The sequence below is a fragment of the Struthio camelus genome, chromosome 5 (assembly GCF_040807025.1).
Source record: "Struthio camelus isolate bStrCam1 chromosome 5, bStrCam1.hap1, whole genome shotgun sequence".
Lineage (NCBI taxonomy): Eukaryota > Metazoa > Chordata > Aves > Struthioniformes > Struthionidae > Struthio > Struthio camelus.
The window spans coordinates 14349106-14372547 of record NC_090946.1 but is presented as its reverse complement, the minus strand read 5'-3'; positions in this window follow the sequence as shown (position 1 = coordinate 14372547).

The window sequence follows — 23442 nt, the reverse complement described above, 5'->3', positions numbered from 1 at the left end:
GTTCTTCTAGCCCCAAGCACCTGCTTTTTTTTTTAATTTTATTTTGTCCTGCTCAACAACTGACCCCTAGAGACCAGCAGAAGTGAGGGATTTCTATCAAGCCCTTGCCGACATTATAAACACACACTACACAAGTTGTAAACCAAGAGAGAGCATTCAGGCAGAACTAACGCAGAACTAAACGCAGGCATGTCATTAGTCTGCTTTCAGGCACAGTCATTTTTTCCAGAAAGCCTGCACAAATGCCTAGAACTACAACAACATGCTATTATGTCTATTACATCCAATGAACCTGAGCATCAAGTGGCAAGTCATGCATGAGGCACCTGCAACCTCTCTAGCCCATTAATAGGGCTTCACACCTCCATGTCCTCTCTCCCACTCTCCCATGCATCATCTTCAGAAGCTGCTACAAAACTCTACTTTAAGACAATACATGCATGCAACAAGGCAGCAGTTCAAAAAGCAAGGCTCAGCCCTCAACATCCTTTCTTTACTTTTCTCCCTCCCTACAGGTAAAGCCACTTCGGTTTCATAACTGCTAGCCAAAGGAAATGAGACAACAACTACAACCACCACCACCACCAAGAACCATGCTTTACATGGGTAACCCACAACTTACAACCACTAAGGCAGCAACTGTGCTTTAAGGCTTCAGTCAGGTCACTTCAAGGCCTGAGAGTCTACAGCACTACTTCCCTACTCTCCCACATCTACTAACATGTCATTTAGAAACTGCTTCCAACCTACCTACTAGCCAAACACTGCTCTGAGAAGCTCACACTTGTCAGGCAAATCCTCCTGCATTTACTGCCCCATGACAAACCCAATATGCTACTTTGGGGTCTTGGGTCATACAAACTTTGTACTTCCACTACCATTAGGAGAGCAGGAAGAGAGAAAGGGAAAAAAAAAGGGAAACATTTTAGTTTCTCTACACTAAAAAGCTATAGAGAAACCTCTAACCCACAACAGAGACCTTCAGCTATAGAAAACTCAAAGTAGCTCAAGTTCTGCCAGTGATATAGCCACACGCCTCTCTTGCTAGCAGTTGACTTCCCCAGGAATCACAATTCCAAAACCAACATCCTCTAGTGTCCAAACAGGAGAAGCATCTCATGTTACACCAGGTCACATGCTTACAGATCTCCAAGAACCTTGACCACCTTTTTAAAGCCAGTCCTGAAACTTTTTCTTCTACCTCAGGTCAACCCAGAGGTTTACTGAAGAGCAATGTTTGGCAGCTCTTACTTCACTAGAACCACAGGTGAAACCACGAAAAAACATCGAGGGCAAGTATTTCATTTGTGACTCGCTAAAACTGATTTCTGTTCAACAATGACAGCACTGGGCAATATCTTAAAGTTACTGCTTTTACACAGGCCAGTATACTCAAGTAATACCAGGAGACAACAGTCCTGTCTTTCCAAACAAAGTCTAAATAGTTCCTGTCACATTAAAAAAGCCAAGAGGAAAAAAAAAAAATTGTTGCCTAGCTACAATACTAGTTCCTAAACCATTTCAGCAGCTCTAAATCCAGATGACAGCCTGCATTGACTCAGAGCAAGAATAGTACATGCAGCTGCTAGTCATTGGCTGAGATAGAGCCAACTCTCACAGGATCTCGCCCAGCAAACCCCAGTGAAACTCCACAATGGCACAGGAGACAGGAAACACCTAACAGCAAAAGAGTTCCTCCAAGATCAACGCATTTTAACCATGCCAGATCGCTCTCCTTCATCCATGACGCCTAACACACCCTTTTCCAGGCCATTTCCACATTCCAAGCCCAAACCACACATAATCTGTTCCAAGTTATGAACACTGACTAACAATTGCCAATATGCCATTCAGGTTTTCCTCGGAAAAAACAAGCAACTGCTTCAGCATTGCTTCCCTTTTCACTCCTCCTTCCCATACAAGGGGTCCATAGCTAACAAACACAACATATTTGCTTTACCCACTGTGTGAGTGGGTAACGTGTCAAACACCAGTCAGCTTGCTTGCCTATTAGCAAGTCATGCTCAAAAGCAGATCTAGAGACCTTCATTCCACCAATACCGCAATGGAAAGCTACTCTACTCCCAAGACCTCAAGTGAAAGATCCATTTCACACCCAAACAAGCAGCAAGTTTAAGCCAGTCCAAACTGGTCCCCTACTGCAACTTCCCAAACGGACACAAGTTGCTACACATCTTCTCTTAACCTTCCAGGAAAATCAGCTGCTCCCCTCAACCCTTTCCACCCAAAACCTTCCTCCTACAAAACACAGTTCTGCAAGGATCACAAATACAAAACGCGACCTAGACACAAAAAGACTCCCCTTAGTCATTTCCTAACTTCTTGGCCTTCAGCAGCAAGCACCAGCTCTTTCTTCTCTACTCGACCTCTAGATTTGCACGGGCACAAAGACAACTGGAGGCATTTCAGTAGCCAGTGTTGCCTACCTCTAAAGCATTGCAACCCACACAGGTAACACCAAGTCATCTTAACACAGCCAACGCTCTGAAGCCTAGCCTTCCCTTCACACAGGAACTTGCCTCATCAGCAATCACAGTTATCACTGCCATACATTTTAGAGGCTACGCGTCCAATCAATACATAAATCAATCAATTGCAAGCTCAGCCTTAATAGCTTGAACCTTCAGCACTTCAGCGCTTCAACTCTTCACAAAGCATCACTTCCACTGGATGCCCACACTGCCACTTTCCACTAACATCGTCTCTCTCATTGCCCAGACAGAACTTGGCTTGCTTGTAAAGCTTCCTCACATGGCATAGCTCCACTCTTTTCTCTTAGAACAAGTACTCCAGAAAGCTTAATCGCCACCAGCAGAAAGCCTCAGCACTCTATCTATCACCTCCTCTAAACCCCAGCAGGAACCAATTAACATCACAAGAGAAAGCACTCAGCTAAACATCAGCACCAACCATGCCCTCCTCTATCAAACTACCATTCCTGCCTGCTTTAATACCAGCACCATTGGCTGCAACATCAACAAGCTTCCAGAAGGCAGCAAGGTCCCTCTACCATAACAGCTGGACCTCAGCCTACCTTCACCTGCTGGAATAACTGCACTTGCACCCAAGAAGGACAATAACTCTTCTCAAAGACAAGCACTGCAGTCCACCTCTTACTCAAGCATGCAGCTGAAGCAGCCCAGCAATCCTCTGCAGCCATGCCCTGACTCACTACCACACACCCTAGGCTCTCAAACCAGGACTGCTTCCTTCATGCGCCAACATCTCTGCTCAACACACTGAGCAGTTGGCTTACTCAGCATACAAGCACCTACATGACTCATAGGTCAAGAGCATACTACTCCTTCACAGGAGAAGCACATCCAATAGCCAAATAGCCTGAGCAGCTCAACATGGGATGCTTCTCACCAAGCATACAGGCCCTGTAGCACACTGCCTCTCTCACACTCACTCACTGACACCTGCTTTCAAACACTGGTTAACTCCTGCACTTGGGGGCGGGGGGGGGGAGGGGGGGCAAGAGGAAGAGTGGTCATGTCACTGGGAAACCTATTCCCCCAAGCACACTTTTGCATTTAAGCTAAAGGATAAAAACTCTTAGCCTACTGTCTGACACCAGCTTAGGGCATACTCAGTACTGGCAGAAGAACAGATGATCCTTTGCCCAAAGAATGCATTCCCCCCACCCCACCCATTTCATTGTCAACAACAACAACAATCACCACCACCACCCCCCACACTAAACACTCATTCCCACCTCCAGCCACAACAAAAGGAGGTCAAAAAACAGATGAACCCACTCCTTTCAGCAGCACTCCTGTGTCAAGGGGCTCCAACTAGCACCTTCAGTCTTTGCAAAAGACTCCACCTCATACATTAGTACTATCAAGACTGGCACTACACTCCAATTGCACAGCCTAGCAACATATTACAGTAGACCTGAACGACTCCAAGGGACCCAAAGCAACAAATAGCCAATTAGCAGCTCCAATACACATTGTCTCCACTTTCTTGGGCAGGCACACAAAGTTCAACTTCAGAATGGTCTTCCAGAAAACTAGTTCTAGCACAAACCCTCTCTCTAGCCTGGCCTTACTTCCCCTCTATCAGGGAACACACAACAGTAATCAAATCAGGTTCAATCCCCCTCATCCCCCCACAAAAAAAAACCCCAACAGACAAAGTAACATGACCCCACATCAGGAATAAGCCTCTCGACTCCCATGGGCCAAGCACCACTGCCCACCCCTCACTTCCAGACACAGCCACAGGGCAACCACAACTACTCCACTGCCTTCACCCAGAACCTCCCTTCCCCCCCCCCACTAAACAAATGCACCTGACCCAGCTCCCTCTCAGCTCCACCCATTTCAAGCCCACCAGCTGAAAAGCAGCCCCCCAGACACCTTCCCCATCACTTCAGCTCACCTCCTTTGACACCCAGTCCAAAGGCATCTTCCACCACATGTACTTGCACACCCTCTCCCACAAACTCCTGCTCACTACTGCACTCGAGGGAGCGACATACACCCAGGCATGAACAAGACACAGACTCCCAGCACCACGCTGCAAGAGCTCTTGGAGCAATCCTAGGCAGCACCCTGACAGAGCCAGTTTCAGCCATTCGTTATAAGGTGCAAACACTTGGGCAAGGTTTTGCATGGATGCTAGGAAAAGGAAGCGGCTGCCTAAGTGACACACCTCTCTGCCATCACTACTCCCCTCAACACCAAACATCACATCAGCTGAAAGCACCCACTCCACTGCTGCTCCTCAACTCCCACCAGGCAACCGAGCTCAAACAACGTGCTCAGGCACAGTTCAAACCAACACACCCCCATCACAGAAGTACACACACAAGAGGCAACACTGCTAGCACGCACCAGTCGCGCTGTGTCGACCTTCAGAGCTCGACGCACCAGCCACCGCTAAAGGTGACTAGCTGGAAAACCCACCTCTCGCTCCAGCTTACCCAGCTCTGTCTCCGGCGCACACAAACACCACTTCAACACCACCCACAGGACAGGCGAGCTGGAGCCAGGCCACACACGCTCACGCCGCCCCCGCCCCGCCCCAGCAACCCCCAGGCCGCCTCCTGCCCCCGCCCCGCCCTCCCCACCTCGCCCTTCTGCCCGCTCTCCTCCTCGCCCGCTCCGCTCCGCGCTCCGCCTGCCCGAGCTCAGCAGCTCCTCGCCGCCCGCCGCCCGCCCCGCCTCGCTCTCCAGCCTCCCGCCGCCGCCGCCTCCCGCCCAGCGCCCCGCAAACGCCCCGCGCTCCCACCCCCCCGCCCCGCCCCGCCCCCGACCCTGCTCCTACTTCCCCCACCCCTTTCCCTGCCGCCCTTCAGCTCCCTTCCCCAGGCGGTGGGCGAGCAGGCGGCGGACGCAAACGCTCCCCCGTCCAGCGGCGACGCACCGGCCTCCTCAGCCGGGCGCCGGGCGACACCGAAGCCCCGCTCGGCCCCGGCCCCGGCCCCGGCCCCGCCCGACCGGCCGCCGCAAACCCTCCCCGGCCCGCCCGGCACCGACCCCGCCGCCTCCCAGCACCAGCACCAGCACCAGCCCCAGCCCCGCAGCCGCCAGCACCTTCGCGCAGCCTCCCGGCGCAGGCGCCGCCGCCCTTCGGGCCCCGAAAAGCCCCTTCGCCGCCCCCCGCCCCCTTCCCCTGCCGCTACCGCCCCCGAGCCCTGCCCGCCCGGCTGCGCCACGACCCACCACGTGTCCCGCAGCCTGCCGCTCTCCAACTGCGCCGCGCCGCGGGGCGGGGCCGGACGGGGCGGGATGGGGAGCCCTCCCCTTCCGCTCCGCCATCTTCGCCGCCAGGCGCCCCCCCACAGCCAGCCACCCCGCCGCCATCTTCGCCGCCGACCACACCCTTCCGCCCGGCCAGAGGCGGGAGCGGGGCGCCAATCAGCGGCGGGCGGCGCGCAGGCGCCCTCCAATGGCCGAGAGGCAGCTGGCCCGGCCGGCCAATCCCCGCGGCGGCCCGGGCGGAGGGCGGGAGGGAGCGGAGAGAGGCCGGAGATGGCGTCCGGCGGCCGTGGGCGCCGCCGAGCGGGCGGGCGGCGGGGCGGGGTCTGCCGGCGCCAGGGACGCGGTCCCCGCTGTCCCCCCTCAGTGTCCCCCTCGCTGTCCCCTCGACCCCGTCCACCCCTTGTGCCCGCCCGCCTTGTGCCGCTCGGGCGCCTCGGCGGAGCTGCGGCTCTGGTGGGGGCGAAGGGCGAGAGCGGGCCGAGGGGCCCCTGGCAAAAGAAGTGGGCCGGGAGCTGCTGGGCTCGGGGGTTGGTGGCCCTGGGCGAGGCGGCCAGGAGAGCAGGGCGGTCGGCTGTCGGTGGCGGCAGAGGGCAGCGGGGAGGGCAGGCGCCGTGCGCGGGCAGGGCAGGGGCTGCGGGCAGGGCAGGCAGGAAGCGGCGGTGGCTGGCGCGGGCCTGGAGCGGCCGGTGCCGGAGGCCAAGTGCTGGGAGCAGGTTGGGCTGTGCGCAGGGTGCCGCCAAGCGAGGCGGGAGGGTGCGTTGCGGGGGAGCACTGCCCCCGAGGCGCTGCGTTGTCCCGCGAGGCCCGAGGGGGTGGGCTGCGCGAGGCGGGGTGTCGGCGAGGGCGGCGAGGCTGGAGGAGGCGCGGGTCGGGGGGCTGCTGTCCACGGAAAGGCCCGGCCGTGCGAGAGGGTCCCTAGGAAAGCTGCGCGTGGCCTTGTTGTGCTTGGTTTTGGCAGGCGGTGCGGTGAAGCGGAGCGCTTGGAGGGGGAAAGGCGGCGTGTGGAGCCTGTGGAGAGCGGGTGCCGGAGAGGCGGAGGCGGCGCTGGAGGTGCTGGTGCTGGCAGGGCCGTTGAGGGCAGAGGTGGCTTGAGGTGAGGTGGGAAGCAGAGGAAGAGGCTGTGGCTGGGTGTGGGGCGTGTTGGGCTGTAGAGCTGCATTGCCATGTTGCCTGCTGCCTGGAGAGTGGAGGTTGGCTGTACTGGTGCTGGACCTGGGGGGCTGGTGCACCGTGGTGCGGGGCCTGGTGGGCTAGGGTGGCGTGGTGTGGGGGCTGGGGGGCTGGAGCAGCCTGGTACGGCCCACTGCTAGGCCTGGTGGGCTTGGGAGAACACTCTGTCGGGGCGGAAACCACTCCGCCGACATAAAAACCACTCCGTGGGGCCTGAAACCACTCCGTCGGGCCTGAAACCACTCCGTCGGGCCTAAAAGCAGTGCGTCAGGGCTGAAACCGCTCCACCAAGCTTAAAACCACTGCATCCGACCGAAAACCACTCTATCGGAGCTGAAACCACTGTGCCAGGACCAAAACCACTCCGTCGGGGTGGAAACCACTCCACCAGGGCCAAAAGCACTCGGCTGACCTTAAAACCACTCCATCAAGCCTAAAACCATTCCCTCAGGGCTGGAACCACTCTGCCGAGCCTAGAACCACTCCATCGGGGCTGAAACCATAGTGCTGGGGCGGAAACTGCTCCGTCAGGCCGAAAACCACTCCGCCAACATTAAAACCACTGCGCCAAGCCCAAAAACCCCTCCGTCGGGGCTGAAACCACTCCGCCAGGGCCAAAACCACTCGTCTGACCTTAAAACCACTCCATCAAGCCTGAAACCACTGTGTCGGGGCTAAAACCACTCCGCCGAGCCTAAAACCACTCCGTCGGGGCTGTAACCAATGTGCCAGGCCGAAAACCACTCCGTCGGGGCTGAAACCACTCCATCGGGGCTGAAACCACTGTGCCAGGGCCAAAACCACTCCGCTGACATTTAAAACACTCCGTCAAGCCTAAAACCATTCCGTTAGGGCTGGAATCACTCCGCCGAGCCTAAAACCACTCGGTCGGGGCTGAAACCACTGTGCTGGGGTGGAAACTGCTCCGTCAGGCTGTAAACCACTGCGTCAGGCCGAAAAGCACTCCACCAGGGCCAAAACCACTGCGTCGGGGCTGAAAGCGTTCCACCAGGGCTAAAACCACCGACATTAAAACCACTGCGCCAAGCCTGAAAACACTGCGTCGGGGCTGAAACCACTCCGCCGAGCCTGAAACCACTGCGTCGGGGCTGAAACCACTCCGCCGAGCCTAAAAGCAGTGCGTCAGGGCTGGAACCACTCTGCCAAGCCTAAAACCACTCCACCGAGGTGAAAACCACTCTGTCGGGGCTGAAACCACTCCGCCGAGGCGAAAACCACTGCGTCGGGGCTGAAACCACTCCGCCAGGCCGAAAAGCACTGCGTCGGGGCTGAAACCACTCCATCAGGTCAAAAACCACTGCGTCGGGGCTGAAACCACTCCGCCAAGCCTGAAACCACTGCATCAGCCCTAAAACCACTGCGTGGGGGCTGAAACCACTCCACTGAGCCTAAAACCACTCCGTCAGGGCTGAAACCACTCCATCAAGCCTAAAACCACTCCGTCGGGGCTGAAACCACTCTGCCGAGCCGAAAACCACTTGGCCGACCATAAAACCACTCATTGAAGCCTAAAACCACTCCATCAAGCCTAAAAAAACTGCGCCGGGGCCGAAAGCACTCCGCTGAGCCTTAAACCACTCCATCAGGTCAAAAACCACTCCGTCTGGGCTGAAACCACTCCGCGAGGCTGAGTCTAAAACCACTACGTCAGGCCAAAAACCACTCTGTCGGGGCTGAGACCACTCCACCAGGCCGAAAACCACTCCGTTGGGGCTGAGACGACTCCACCAAGCCTAAAGCCACTGCGTCGGGGCCAAAACCACTCCACCAGTGCTGAAACCACTGCGTCGTGGCTGAAACCACTCCGCCAGGGCCAAAACCACTCCGTCGCGGCTGAAACCACTCCGCCAGGGCCAAAACCACTCCGCCAACATTAAAACCAGTCCGCCGAGCCCAAAACCACTGCGTCAGGACTGAAACCACTCCAGAAAGCCGAAAACCACTGCATCAGGGCTGAAACCACTCTGCCAGGGCTAAAACCACTCGGCTGACCTTAAAACCACTCCGCCAAGCCGAAAACCACTCCGTCGGGGCTGAAACCGCTCCATGAAGCCTAAAACCACTGCGTCGGGGCTGAAACCGCTCCATGAAGCCTAAAACTACTCCGTCGGGGCTGAAACCGCTGCGCCGAGCCGAAAACCACTTGGCCGACCTTAAAACCACTCATTGAAGCCTAAAACCACTCCATCAAGCCTAAAAAAACTGCGCCGGGGCCGAAAGCACTCAGCCGAAAACGACTCTGTCGGGGCTGAAAGCACTCCGCCAAGCCTTAAACCACTCTGCCAGTGCCAAAACCACTCCGCAAGGCCTAAAACCAGTCCACCGAGGCTAAAACAACTGTGTCGAGGCCAAAACCACTCCGCCGGGGCTGAAACCACTCCGCCAAGCCGGAAACCACTCCGTCGGGGCTGAAACCACTGCGTCAGGCCGAAAACCACTCCGTCGGAGCTGAAACCACTGCGTCAGGCCGAAAACCACTCTGTCGGGGCTGAAACCACTGCGCCAGGGCCAAAAGCACTCGGCTGACCTTAAAACCACTCCATCAAGCCTGAAACTACTGCGTTGGAGCTCAAACCACTGCGTCGGAGGTGAAATCACTCCGCCAAGCCTGAAACCACTCCGTCGGGGCCAAAACCACTCCATTGGGGCCAAAACCACTCCGCCGAGCCTAAAACCACTCCGTCGGGGCTGAAACCACTGCGCCGAGCCTAAAACCACTCCATCAGGTCGAAAACCACTGCGTTGGGGCTGAAACCACTCCGCCAAGCCTGAAACCACTGCATCAGCCCTAAAACCACTGCGTGGGGGCTGAAACCACTCCACCAAGCCGAAAACCACTCCGTCGGGGCTGAAACCACTGCGCTGAGCCTAAAACCACTCTGTCAGGCTGAAACCACTCCGCCGAGCCTTAAACCACTGCGACGGGGCTGAAACCACTCTGTCTAGCCTAAAACCACTCCATCAGGTCAAAAACCACTCCGTCTGGGCTGAAACCACTACGTCAGGCCGAAAACCACCCCGTCGGGGCTGAGACCACTCCATCAAGCCTAAAGCCACTGCGTCGGAGCCAAAACCACTCCACCAGTGCTGAAACCACTGCATCGTGGCTGAAACCACTCCGCCAGGGCCAAAACCACTCCGTCGCAGCTGAAACCACTCCGCCAGGGCCAAAACCACTCGGCTGACCTTAAAACCACTCCGCCAAGCCAAAACCACTGCATCGGGGCTGAAACTGCTCTGTCAGGCTGAAAACCATTCTGCCGAGCCTGAAACCACTGCGTCGGGGCTGAAACCACTGTGCTGGGGCGGAAACTGCTCCGTCAGGCTGTAAACCACTGTGTCAGGCCGAAAAGCACTCCGCCAAGCCAAAACCACTGCATCGGGGCTGAAACCACTCCGGCGAGGCGAAAAGCAGTGTGTCAGGGCTGAAACCACTCCGCCGAGCCGAAAACCACTGCGTTGGGGCAGAAACCACTCCGCTGAGCCCAAAACCAGTGCGTCGGGGTTGAAACCACTCCGCCAGGGCCAAAACCACTCGTCTGACCTTAAAACCACTCCGCCGAGCCTGAAACCCCTCCGTCGGGGCTGAAACCACTCCATCAAGCCTAAAACCACTCCGTCGGGGCTGAAACCACTCCACCAGGGCCAAAACCACTGCGTCGGGGCCGAAACCACTCCGCCGAGCCTGAAACCACTGCGTCGGGGCTGAAACCACTCCACCAGGGCCAAAACCACTCGGCTGACCTTAAAACCACTCCATCAAGCCTAAAACCGCTGCGTCGGGGCTGAAACAGCTCCGTCAGGCTGAAAACCACTCCGCCGAGCCTGAAACCACTGCGTCAGGGCAGAAGCCACTCCGTGGTTGCTGAAACCACTACGCCGAGCCTAAAACCCCTCCGTCGGGGCGGAAACCACTGTGCTGGGGCCGAAACTGCTCCGTCAGGCTGTAAACCACTGCGTCAGGCCGAAAAGCACTCCACCAGGGCCAAAACCACTGCGTCGGGGCTGAAAGCGTTCCACCAGGGCCAAAACCACTGCGCCGACATTAAAACCACTGCGCCAAGCCTGAAACCACTGCGTCGGGGCTGAAACCACTCCGCCGAGCCTGAAACCACTGCGTCGGGGCTGAAACCACTCCGCCGAGCCTAAAAGCAGTGCGTCAGGGCTGAAACCACTCTGCCAAGCCTAAAACCACTCCACCGAGGTGAAAACCACTCTGTCGGGGCTGAAAACACTCCGCCGAGGCGAAAAGCACTCTGTCGGGGCTGAAAACACTCCGCCGAGGCGAAAAGCACTCTGTCGGGGCTGAAACCACTCCGCCGAGCCTAAAACCACTCCACCGACATTAAAACCATTGCGCCGAGCCTAAAGCCCCTCCGTCGGGGCTGAAACCACTCCACCAAGCTTAAAAGCACTGCGTCGGGGCTGAAACCACTCCGCCAGGGCGAAAACCACTCAATCGGGGCTGAAAGCGTTCCACCAGGGCTAAAACCACTCCGTCGACATTAAAACCACTGCGCCGGGGCTGAAACCACTCCGCCGAGCCTGAAACCACTGCGTCAGACCCAAAACCACTCCGCCAGGGCCAAAACCACTGCGTCGGGGCTGAAAGCATTCCACCAGGGCTAAAACCACTGCGCCAAGCCTAAAAGCACTCCGTCGGGGCTGAAACCACTCCGCCGAACCTGAAACCACTGCGTCAGGCCTAAAACCACTCCGCCGAATCTAAAACAGCTCCGTCGGGGCCAAAACCATTCCACCAGTGCTGAAACCGCTCCGTCGGGGCTGAAACCCCTCCGCCAAGCCGAAAAGCACTGTGTCGGGGTTGAAACCACTCCGCCAAGCCGAAAAGCACTGTGTCGGGGTTGAAACCACTCCGCCAAGCCGAAAAGCACTGTGTCGGGGTTGAATCCTCTCCGCCAAGCCGAAAAGCCCTGCGTCAGGGTTGAAACCACTGCGCCAGGGCCAAAACCACTCGTCTGATCTTAAAACCACTCTGCCGAGCCTAAAAGCACTGCATCGGGGCTGAAACCACTCCGCCCGGGCCAAAACCACTGCGTCGGGGCTGAAACCACTCCGCCAAGCCTGAAACCACTGCGTCGGGGCTGAAACCACTCCGCCAGGGCCAAAACCACTGCGTCGGGGCTGAAACCACTCCGCCAGGGCCAAAACCACTACGTCGGGGCTGAAACCACTCCGCCAGGGCCAAAATGACTCCATCAAGCCTGAAACCACTTCGTCGGGGCTGAAACTAGTGCGTCAGGGCCAAAACCACTCCACCAGTGCTGAAACCACTGCGCCAAGGCTGAAACCAGTGTGTAGGTGCTGAAAGCACTCCGCCAGGGCTAAAACCACTCTGCCAAGCCTAAAACCACTCCATCAAGCCTAAAAGCAGTGCGTCGGGGCTGAAACCACTCCGCCAGGGGCAAAACAACTCTGCCAAGCCTAAAACCACTCCATCAAGCCTAAAAGCACTGCGTCGGGGCTGAAACCACTCCGCCAGGGCCAAAACCACTCCGTCGGGGCTGAAACCATTCCGCCAAGCCTAAAAGCACGGCGTCGGGGCAGAAACTGCTCTGTCAGGCTGAAAACCGCTCCGCCGGGGCCGAAACCGCTCCGCCGGGGCCGAAACCGCTCCGCCGGGGCCGAAACCGCTCCGCCGGGGCCGAAACCGCTCCGCCGGGGCCGAAACCCCTCCGCCGGGGCCGAAACCGCTCCGCCGGGGCCGAAACCCCTCCGCCGGGGCCGAAACCCCTCCGTGAAGCCGAAAAGCACTCTGTCGGGGCTGAAACCCCTGCGTGAAGCCGAAAAGCACTGTGTCGGGGCTGAAACCCCTCCGTGAAGCCGAAAAGCACTGTGTCGGGGCTGAAATCCCTCCGTGAAGCCGAAAAGCACTCTGTCGGGGCTGAAACCATTCGGCCAAGCCGAAAAGCACTGTGTCGGGGTTGAAACCACGCCGCCAAGCCGAAAACCACTGCGACAGGGTTGAAACCACTGCGCCAGGGCCAAAACCACTCGTCTGACCTTAAAACCACTCCGCCAGGGCCAAAACCACTGCGTCGGGGCTGAAACCACTCCGCTGAGGCCAAAACCACTGCGTCGGGGCTGGAACCACTCCGCCGAGGCCAAAACCACTGCGTCGGGGCTGAAACAACTCCATCAAGCCTAAAACCATTCCGTCAGGGCTGGAACCACTCCGCCAGGGCCCAAACCACTCCACCAGTGCTGAAACCACTCCGTCGGGGCCTAAAAGCACTGCGTCGGGGCTGAAACCGCTCCGCCTGGGCCAAAACCAATTGGCTGACCTTAAAAACACTCCATCAAGCCTAAAAGCACTGCATCGGGGCTGAAACTGCTCCGTCAGGCTGAAAACCACTCCACCGAGCCTGAAACCACTCCGCCAAGGCCAAAACTGTTCCGTCGTTGCTGAAACCACTCCGCCAGGGCCAAAACCACTCCGTCGGGGCTGAAACCACTCCGCCAGGGCCAAAACCACTCTGCCAAGCCAAAAACCACTCCGCCGGGGCTGAAACCACTCCGCCAAGCCTAAAACCGCTCCGCCGGGGCCGAAACCGCTCCGCCGGGGCCGAAACCGCTCCGCCGGGGCCGAAACCGCTCCGCCGGGGCCGAAACCGCTCCGCCGGGGCCGAAACCGCTCCGCCGGGGCCGAAACCGCTCCGCCGGGGCCGAAACCCCTCCGCCGGGGCCGAAACCCCTCCGCCGGGGCCGAAACCCCTCCGCCGGGGCCGAAACCCCTCCGCCGGGGCCGAAACCGCTCCGCCGGGGCCGAAACCGCTCCGCCGGGGCCGAAACCGCTCCGCCGGGGCCGAAACCGCTCCGCCGGGGCCGAAACCCCTCCGCCGGGGCCGAAACCCCTCCGCCGGGGCCGAAACCCCTCCGCCGGGGCCGAAACCCCTCCGCCGGGGCCGAAACCCCTCCGCCGGGGCCGAAACCCCTCCGCCGGGGCCGAAACCCCTCCGCCGGGGCCGAAACCCCTCCGCCGGGGCCGAAACCCCTCCGCCGGGGCCGAAACCCCTCCGCCGGGGCCGAAACCCCTCCGCCGGGGCCGAAACCACTCCGCCGGGGCCGAAACCACTCCGCCGGGGCCGAAACCACTCCATCAAGCCTAAAACCATTCCGTCAGGGCTGGAACCACTCCGCCAGGGCCCAAACCACTCCACCAGTGCTGAAACCACTCCGCCAAGCCTGAAACCACTGCGTCGGGGCTGAAACCGCTCCGCCTGGGCCAAAACCACTTGGCTGACCTTAAAACCACTCCATCAAGCCTAAAAGCACTGCGTCGGGGCTGAAACTGCTCCGTCAGGCTGAAAACCACTCCGCCGAGCCTGAAACCACTCCGTGGTTGCTGAAACCACTCCGCCAAGCCTAAAACCACTCCACAGGGCCAAAACCACTCCGTCGGGGCTGAAACCATTCGGCCAAGCCGAAAAGCACTGTGTCGGGGTTGAAACCACTCCGCGAAGCCGAAAAGCACTGTGTCGGGGCTGAAACCCCTCCGTGAAGCTGAAAAGCAGTGTGTCGGGGCTGAAACCCCTCCATGAAGCCGAAAAGCACTGTGTCGGGGCTGAAACCCCTCCGTGAAGCCGAAAAGCACTGTGTCGGGGCTGAAACCCCTGCGTGAAGCCGAAAAGCACTGTGTCGGGGCTGAAACCCCTCGGTGAAGCCGAAAAGCACTGTGTCGGGGCTGAAACCCCTCGGTGAAGCCGAAAAGCACTGCGTCGGGGTTGAAACCACTCGGCCAAGCCGAAAAGCACTGTGTCGGGGCTGAAACCCCTCCGTGAAGCCGAAAAGCACTCTGTCGGGGCTGAAACCCCTCCGTGAAGCCGAAAAGCACTGTGTCGGGGCTGAAACCCCTCCGCCAAGCCGAAAAGCACTGTGTCGGGGTTGAAACCACTCCGCCGAGGCCAAAACCACTCGTCTGACCTTAAAACCACTCCGCCGAGCCTAAAAGCACTGCATCGGGGCTGAAACCACTCCGCCGACCCTAAAACCACTGCGTCGGGGCTGAAAGCGTTCCACCAGGGCTAAAACCACTCCGTCGACATTAAAACCACTGCGCCAAGCCTAAAAGCACTCCGCCGAGCCTGAAACCACTGCGTCAGGCCTGAAACCACTCCGCCAGGGCCAAAACCACTGCGTCAGGCCTAAAACCACTCTGCCGAGCCTAAAACAACTCCGTCGGGGCCGAAACCCCTCCGTGAAGGTGAAAAGCACTCTGTCGGGGCTGAAACCCCTCCGTGAAGCCGAAAAGCACTGTGTCGGGGCTGAAACCCCTCCGTGAAGCCGAAAAGCACTCTGTCGGGGTTGAAACCACTCCGCCGAGTCCAAAACCACTCGTCTGACCTTAAAACCACTCCGCCGAGCCTAAAAGCACTGCATCGGGGCTGAAACCACTCCGCCAGGGCCAAAACCCCTCCGTCGGGGCTGAAACCACTCCATCAAGCCTAAAACCACTCCGTCGGGGCTGAAACCACTCCACCAGGGCCAAAACCACTGCGTCGGGGCCGAAACCACTCCACCGAGCCTAAAACCACTGCGTCGGGGCTGAAACCACTCCACCAGGGCCAAAACCACTCGTCTGACCTTAAAACCACTCCATCAAGCCTAAAACCGCTGCGTCGGGGCTGAAACTGCTCCGTCAGGCTGAAAACCACTCCGCCGAGCCTGAAACCACTGCGTCAGGGCAGAAGCCACTCCGTGGTTGCTGAAACCACTACGCCGAGCCTAAAACCCCTCCGTCGGGGCGGAAACCACTGTGCTGGGGCCGAAACTGCTCCGTCAGGCTGTAAACCACTGCGTCAGGCCGAAAAGCACTCCAGCAGGGCCAAAACCACTGCGTCGGGGCTGAAAGGGTTCCACCAGGGCTAAAACCACTCCGTCGACATTAAAACCACTGCGCCAAGCCTGAAACCACTCCATCGGGGCTGAAACCACTCCGCCGAGCGTGAAACCACTGCGTCGGGGCTGAAACCACTCCGCCGAGCCTAAAAGCAGTGCGTCGGGGCTGAAACCACTCCGCCGAGCCTAAAAGCAGTGCGTCAGGGCTGAAACCACTCCGCCAAGCCTAAAACCACTCCACCGAGGTGAAAACCACTCTGTCGGGGCTGAAAACACTCCGCCGAGGCGAAAAGCACTCTGTCGGGGCTGAAACCACTCCGCCGAGCCTAAAACCACTCCACCGACATTAAAACCATTGCGCCGAGCCTAAAGCCCCTCCGTCGGGGCTGAAACCACTCCACCAAGCTTAAAAGCACTGCGTCGGGGCTGAAACCACTCCGCCAGGGCGAAAACCACTCAATCGGGGCTGAAAGCGTTCCACCAGGGCTAAAACCACTCCGTCGACATTAAAACCACTGCGCCGGGGCTGAAACCACTGCGTCGGGGCTGAAACCACTCCGCCGAGCCTGAAACCACTGCGTCAGACCCAAAACCACTCCGCCAGGGCCAAAACCACTGCGTCGGGGCTGAAAGCATTCCACCAGGGCTAAAACCACTGCGCCAAGCCTAAAAGGACTCCGTCGGGGCTGAAACCACTCCGCCGAACCTGAAACCACTGCGTCAGGCCTAAAACCACTCCGCCGAATCTAAAACAGCTCCGTCGGGGCCAAAACCATTCCACCAGTGCTGAAACCGCTCCGTCGGGGCTGAAACCCCTCCGCCAAGCCGAAAAGCACTGTGTCGGGGTTGAAACCACTCCGCCAAGCCGAAAAGCACTGTGTCGGGGTTGAAACCACTCCGCCAAGCCGAAAAGCACTGTGTCGGGGTTGAAACCACTCCGCCAAGCCGAAAAGCACTGTGTCGGGGTTGAAACCACTCTGCCAAGCCGAAAAGCCCTGCGTCAGGGTTGAAACCACTGCGCCAGGGCCAAAACCACTCGTCTGATCTTAAAACCACTCTGCCGAGCCTAAAAGCACTGCATCGGGGCTGAAACCACTCCGCCCGGGCCAAAACCACTGCGTCGGGGCTGAAACCACTCCGCCAAGCCTGAAACCACTGCGTCGGGGCTGAAACCACTCCGCCAGGGCCAAAACCACTGCGTCGGGGCTGAAACCACTCCGCCAGGGCCAAAACCACTACGTCGGGGCTGAAACCACTCCGCCAGGGCCAAAACCACTACGTCGGGGCTGAAACCACTCCGCCAGGGCCAAAACCACTACGTCGGGGCTGAAACCACTCCGCCAGGGCCAAAACCACTCCATCAAGCCTGAAACCACTTCGTCGGGGCTGAAACTAGTGCGTCAGGGCCAAAACCACTCCACCAGTGCTGAAACCACTGCGCCAAGGCTGAAACCAGTGTGTCGGGGCTGAAACCACTCCGCCAGGGCTAAAACCACTCTGCCAAGCCTAAAACCACTCCATCAAGCCTAAAAGCACTGCGTCGGGGCTGAAACCACTCCGCCAGGGGCAAAACAACTCTGCCAAGCCTAAAACCACTCCATCAAGCCTAAAAGCACTGCGTCGGGGCTGAAACCACTCCGCCAGGGCCAAAACCACTCCGTCGGGGCTGAAACCATTCCGGCAAGCCTAAAAGCACGGCGTCGGGGCAGAAACTGCTCCGTCAGACTGAACACCACTCCGTCGGGGCCGAAACCACTCCGTCGGGGCCGAAACCACTCCGTCGGGGCCGAAACCACTCCGTCGGGGCCGAAACCACTCCGTCGGGGCCGAAACCACTCCGTCGGGGCCGAAACCACTCCGTCGGGGCCGAAACCACTCCGTCGGGGCCGAAACCACTCCGTCGGGGCCGAAACCACTCCGTCGGGGCCGAAACCACTCCGTCGGGGCCGAAACCACTCCGTCGGGGCCGAAACCACTCCGTCGGGGCCGAAACCACTCCGCCAGGGCCCAAACCACTCCGTCGGGGCCGAAACCACTCCGCCAGGGCCCAAACCACTCCACCAGTGCTGAAACCACTCCGTCGGGGCCTAAAAGCACTGCGTCGGGGCTGAAACCGCTCCGCCTGGGCCAAAACCAATTGGCTGACCTTAAAACCACTCCATCAAGCCTAAAAGCACTGCATCGGGGCTGAAACTGCTCCGTCAGGCTGAAAACCACTCCACCGAGCCTGAAACCACTCCGTGGTTGCTGAAACCACTCCGGCAAGCCTAAAACCACTCCGCCAGGGCCAAAACCACTGCGTCGGGGCTGAAAGCGTTCCACCAGGGCTAAAACCACTCCGTCGACATTAAAACCACTGCGCCAAGCCTAAAAGCACTCCGCCGAGCCTGAAACCACTGCGTCAGGCCTGAAACCACTCCGCCAGGGCCAAAACCACTGCGTCAGGCCTAAAACCACTCTGCCGAGCCTAAAACAACTCCGTCGGGGCCGAAACCCCTCCGTGAAGGTGAAAAGCACTCTGTCGGGGCTGAAACCCCTCCGTGAAGCCGAAAAGCACTGTGTCGGGGCTGAAACCCCTCCGTGAAGCCGAAAAGCACTGTGTCGGGGTTGAAACCACTCCGCGAAGCCGAAAAGCACTGTGTCGGGGCTGAAACCCCTCCGTGAAGCCGAAAAGCACTGTGTCGGGGCTGAAACCCCTCCGTGAAGCCGAAAAGCACTCTGTCGGGGCTCAAACCACTCCGCCAAGCCGAAAAGCACTGTGTCGGGGCTGAAACCACTCCGCCGAGGCCAAAACCACTCGTCTGACCTTAAAACCACTCCGCCGAGCCTAAAAGCACTGCATCGGGGCTGAAACCACTCCGCCAGGGCCAAAACCACTCGTCTGACCTTAAAACCACTCCGCCAAGCCTGAAACCACTGCGTCGGGGCTGAAACCACTCCGCCGAGCCTAAAACCACTCCGTCGGGGCTGAAACCACTCCACCAGGGCCAAAACCACTGCGTCGGGGCCGAAACCACTCCACCGAGCCTAAAACCACTGCGTCGGGGCTGAAACCACTCCACCAGGGCCAAAACCACTCGGCTGACCTTAAAACCACTCCATCAAGCCTAAAACCGCTGCGTCGGGGCTGAAACTGCTCCGTCAGGCTGAAAACCACTCCGCCGAGCCTGAAACCACTGCGTCAGGGCAGAAGCCACTCCGTGGTTGCTGAAACCACTACGCCGAGCCTAAAACCCCTCCGTCGGGGCGGAAACCACTGTGCTGGGGCCGAAACTGCTCCGTCAGGCTGTAAACCACTGCGTCAGGCCGAAAAGCACTCCACCAGGGCCAAAACCACTGCGTCGGGGCTGAAAGCGTTCCACGAGGGCTAAAACCACTCCGTCGACATTAAAACCACTGCGCCAAGCCTGAAACCACTCCATCGGGGCTGAAACCACTCCGCCGAGCCTGAAACCACTGCGTCGGGGCTGAAACCACTCCACCAAGCCTAAAAGCAGTGCGTCAGGGCTGAAACCACTCTGCCAAGCCTAAAACCACTCCACCGAGGTGAAAACCACTCTGTCGGGGCTGAAAACACTCCGCCGAGGCGAAAAGCACTCTGTCGGGGCTGAAACCACTCCGCCGAGCCTAAAACCACTCCACCGACATTAAAACCATTGCGCCGAGCCTAAAGCCCCTCCGTCAGGGCTGAAACCACTCCACCAAGCTTAAAAGCACTGCGTCGGGGCTGAAACCACTCCGCCAGGGCGAAAACCACTCAATCGGGGCTGAAAGCGTTCCACCAGGGCTAAAACCACTCCGTCGACATTAAAACCACTGCGCCGGGGCTGAAACCACTGCGTCGGGGCTGAAACCACTGCGTCGGGGCTGAAACCACTCCGCCGAGCCTGAAACCACTGCGTCAGACCCAAAACCACTCCGCCAGGGCCAAAACCACTGCGTCGGGGCTGAAAGCATTCCACCAGGGCTAAAACCACTGCGCCAAGCCTAAAAGGACTCCGTCGGGGCTGAAACCACTCCGCCAAACCTGAAACCACTGCGTCAGGCCTAAAACCACTCCGCCGAATCTAAAACAGCTCCGTCGGGGCCAAAACCATTCCACCAGTGCTGAAACCGCTCCGTCGGGGCTGAAACCCCTCCGCCAAGCCGAAAAGCACTGTGTCGGGGTTGAAACCACTCCGCCAAGCCGAAAAGCACTGTGTCGGGGTTGAAACCACTCCGCCAAGCTGAAAAGCACTGTGTCGGGGTTGAATCCTCTCCGCCAAGCCGAAAAGCCCTGCGTCAGGGTTGAAACCACTGCGCCAGGGCCAAAACCACTCGTCTGATCTTAAAACCACTCTGCCGAGCCTAAAAGCACTGCATCGGGGCTGAAACCACTCCGCCTGGGCCAAAACCACTGCGTCGGGGCTGAAACCACTCCGCCAAGCCTGAAACCACTGCGTCGGGGCTGAAACCACTCCGCCAGGGCCAAAACCACTGCGTCGGGGCTGAAACCACTCCGCCAGGGCCAAAACCACTACGTCGGGGCTGAAACCACTCCGCCAGGGCCAAAACCACTCCATCAAGCCTGAAACCACTTCGTCGGGGCTGAAACTAGTGCGTCAGGGCCAAAACCACTCCACCAGTGCTGAAACCACTGCGCCAAGGCTGAAACCAGTGTGTCGGGGCTGAAACCACTCCGCCAGGGCTAAAACCACTCTGCCAAGCCTAAAACCACTCCATCAAGCCTAAAAGCAGTGCGTCGGGGCTGAAACCACTCCGCCAGGGGCAAAACAACTCTGCCAAGCCTAAAACCACTCCATCAAGCCTAAAAGCACTGCGTCGGGGCTGAAACCACTCCGCCAGGGCCAAAACCACTCCGTCGGGGCTGAAACCATTCCGGCAAGCCTAAAAGCACGGCGTCGGGGCCGAAACCACTCCGTCGGGGCCGAAACCACTCCGTCGGGGCCGAAACCACTCCGTCGGGGCCGAAACCACTCCGTCGGGGCCGAAACCACTCCGTCGGGGCCGAAACCACTCCGTCGGGGCCGAAACCACTCCGTCGGGGCCGAAACCACTCCGTCGGGGCCGAAACCACTCCGTCGGGGCCGAAACCACTCCGTCGGGGCCGAAACCACTCCGTCGGGGCCGAAACCACTCCGTCGGGGCCGAAACCACTCCGTCGGGGCCGAAACCACTCCGTCGGGGCCGAAACCACTCCGTCGGGGCCGAAACCACTCCGTCGGGGCCGAAACCACTGCGTCGGGGCCGAAACCACTGCGTCGGGGCCGAAACCACTGCGTCGGGGCCGAAACCACTGCGTCGGGGCCGAAACCACTGCGTCAGGCCTAAAACCACTGCGCCGAGCCAAAAACAACTCCGTCGGGTCCAAAACCACTCCACCAGTGCTGAAACCGCTCCGTCGGGGCTGAAACCCCTCCGTGAAGCCGAAAAGCACTGTGTCGGGGCAGAAACCCCTGCGTGAAGCCGAAAAGCACTGTGTCGGGGCTGAAACCCCTGCGTGAAGCCGAAAAGCACTGTGTCGGGGCTGAAACCCCTCCGTGAAGCCGAAAAGCACTGTGTCGGGGCTGAAACCCCTCTGTGAAGCCGAAAAGCACTGTGTCGGGGTTGAAACCACTCTGCCAAGCCGAAAACCACTGCGTCGGGGTTGAAACAACTCCGCCAAGCCGAAAACCACTGCGACAGGGTTGAAACCACTGCGCCAGGGCCAAAACCACTCGTCTGACCTTAAAACCACTCCGCCAGGGCCAAAACCACTGCGTCGGGGCTGAAACCACTCCGCCGAGGCCAAAACCACTGCGTCGGGGCTGAAACCACTCCGCCGAGGCCAAAACCACTGCGTCGGGGCTGAAACCACTCCATCAAGCCTAAAACCATTCCGTCAGGGCTGGAACCACTCCGCCAGGGCCCAAACCACTCCACCAGTGCTGAAACCACTCTGCCAAGCCTGAAACCACTGCGTCGGGGCTGAAACCGCTCCGCCTGGGCCAAAACCACTTGGCTGACCTTAAAACCACTCCATCAAGCCTAAAAGCACTGCGTCGGGGCTGAAACTGCTCCGTCAGGCTGAAAACCACTCCGCCGAGCCTGAAACCACTCCGCCAAGCCTAAAACCACTCCACAGGGCCAAAACCACTCCGTCGGGGCTGAAACCATTCCGCCAAGCCGAAAAGCACTGTGTCGGGGTTAAAACCACTCCGCGAAGCTGAAAAGCACTGTGTCGGGGCTCAAACCACTCCGCCAAGCCGAAAAGCACTGTGTCGGGGTTGAAACCACTCCGCCGAGGCCAAAACCACTCGTCTGACCTTAAAACCACTCCGCCGAGCCTAAAAGCACTGCATCGGGGCTGAAACCACTCCGCCAGGGCCAAAACCACTGCGTCGGGGCTGAAAGCGTTCCACCAGGGCTAAAACCACTCTGTCGACATTAAAACCACTGCGCCAAGCCTAAAAGCACTCCGCCGAGCCTGAAACCACTGCGTCAGGCCTGAAACCACTGCGTCAGGGCCAAAACCACGGCGTCAGGCCTAAAACCACTCTGCCGAGCCTAAAACAACTCCGTCGGGGCCGAAACCCCTCCGTGAAGGTGAAAAGCACTCTGTCGGGGCTGAAACCCCTCCGTGAAGCCGAAAAGCACTGTGTCGGGGCTGAAACCCCTCCGTGAAGCCGAAAAGCACTGCATCGGGGTTGAAACCACTCCGCCGAGTCCAAAACCACTCGTCTGACCTTAAAACCACTCCGCCGAGAATAAAAGCACTGCATCGGGGCTGAAACCACTCCGCCAGGGCCAAAACCACTGCGTCGGGGCTGAAACCACTCCGCCAGGGCCAAAACCACTCTGTCGAATCTGAAACCACTCCGCCGAGCCTAAAAGCAGTGCGTCAGGGCTGAAACCACTCCGCCAAGCCTAAAACCACTCCACCGAGGTGAAAACCACTCTGTCGGGGCTGAAAACACTCCGCCGAGGCGAAAAGCACTCTGTCGGGGCTGAAACCACTCCGCCGAGCCTAAAACCACTCCACCGACATTAAAACCATTGCGCCGAGCCTAAAGCCCCTCCGTCGGGGCTGAAACCACTCCACCAAGCTTAAAAGCACTGCGTCGGGGCTGAAACCACTCCGCCAGGGCGAAAACCACTCAATCGGGGCTGAAAGCGTTCCACCAGGGCTAAAACCACTCCGTCGACATTAAAACCACTGCGCCGGGGCTGAAACCACTCCGCCGAGCCTGAAACCACTGCGTCAGACCCAAAACCACTCCGCCAGGGCCAAAACCACTGCGTCGGGGCTGAAAGCATTCCACCAGGGCTAAAACCACTGCGCCAAGCCTAAAAGCACTCCGTCGGGGCTGAAACCACTCCGCCGAACCTGAAACCACTGCGTCAGGCCTAAAACCACTCCGCCGAATCTAAAACAGCTCCGTCGGGGCCAAAACCATTCCACCAGTGCTGAAACCGCTCCGTCGGGGCTGAAACCCCTCCGCCAAGCCGAAAAGCACTGTGTCGGGGTTGAAACCACTCCGCCAAGCCGAAAAGCACTGTGTCGGGGTTGAAACCACTCCGCCAAGCCGAAAAGCACTGTGTCGGGGTTGAATCCTCTCCGCCAAGCCGAAAAGCCCTGCGTCAGGGTTGAAACCACTGCGCCAGGGCCAAAACCACT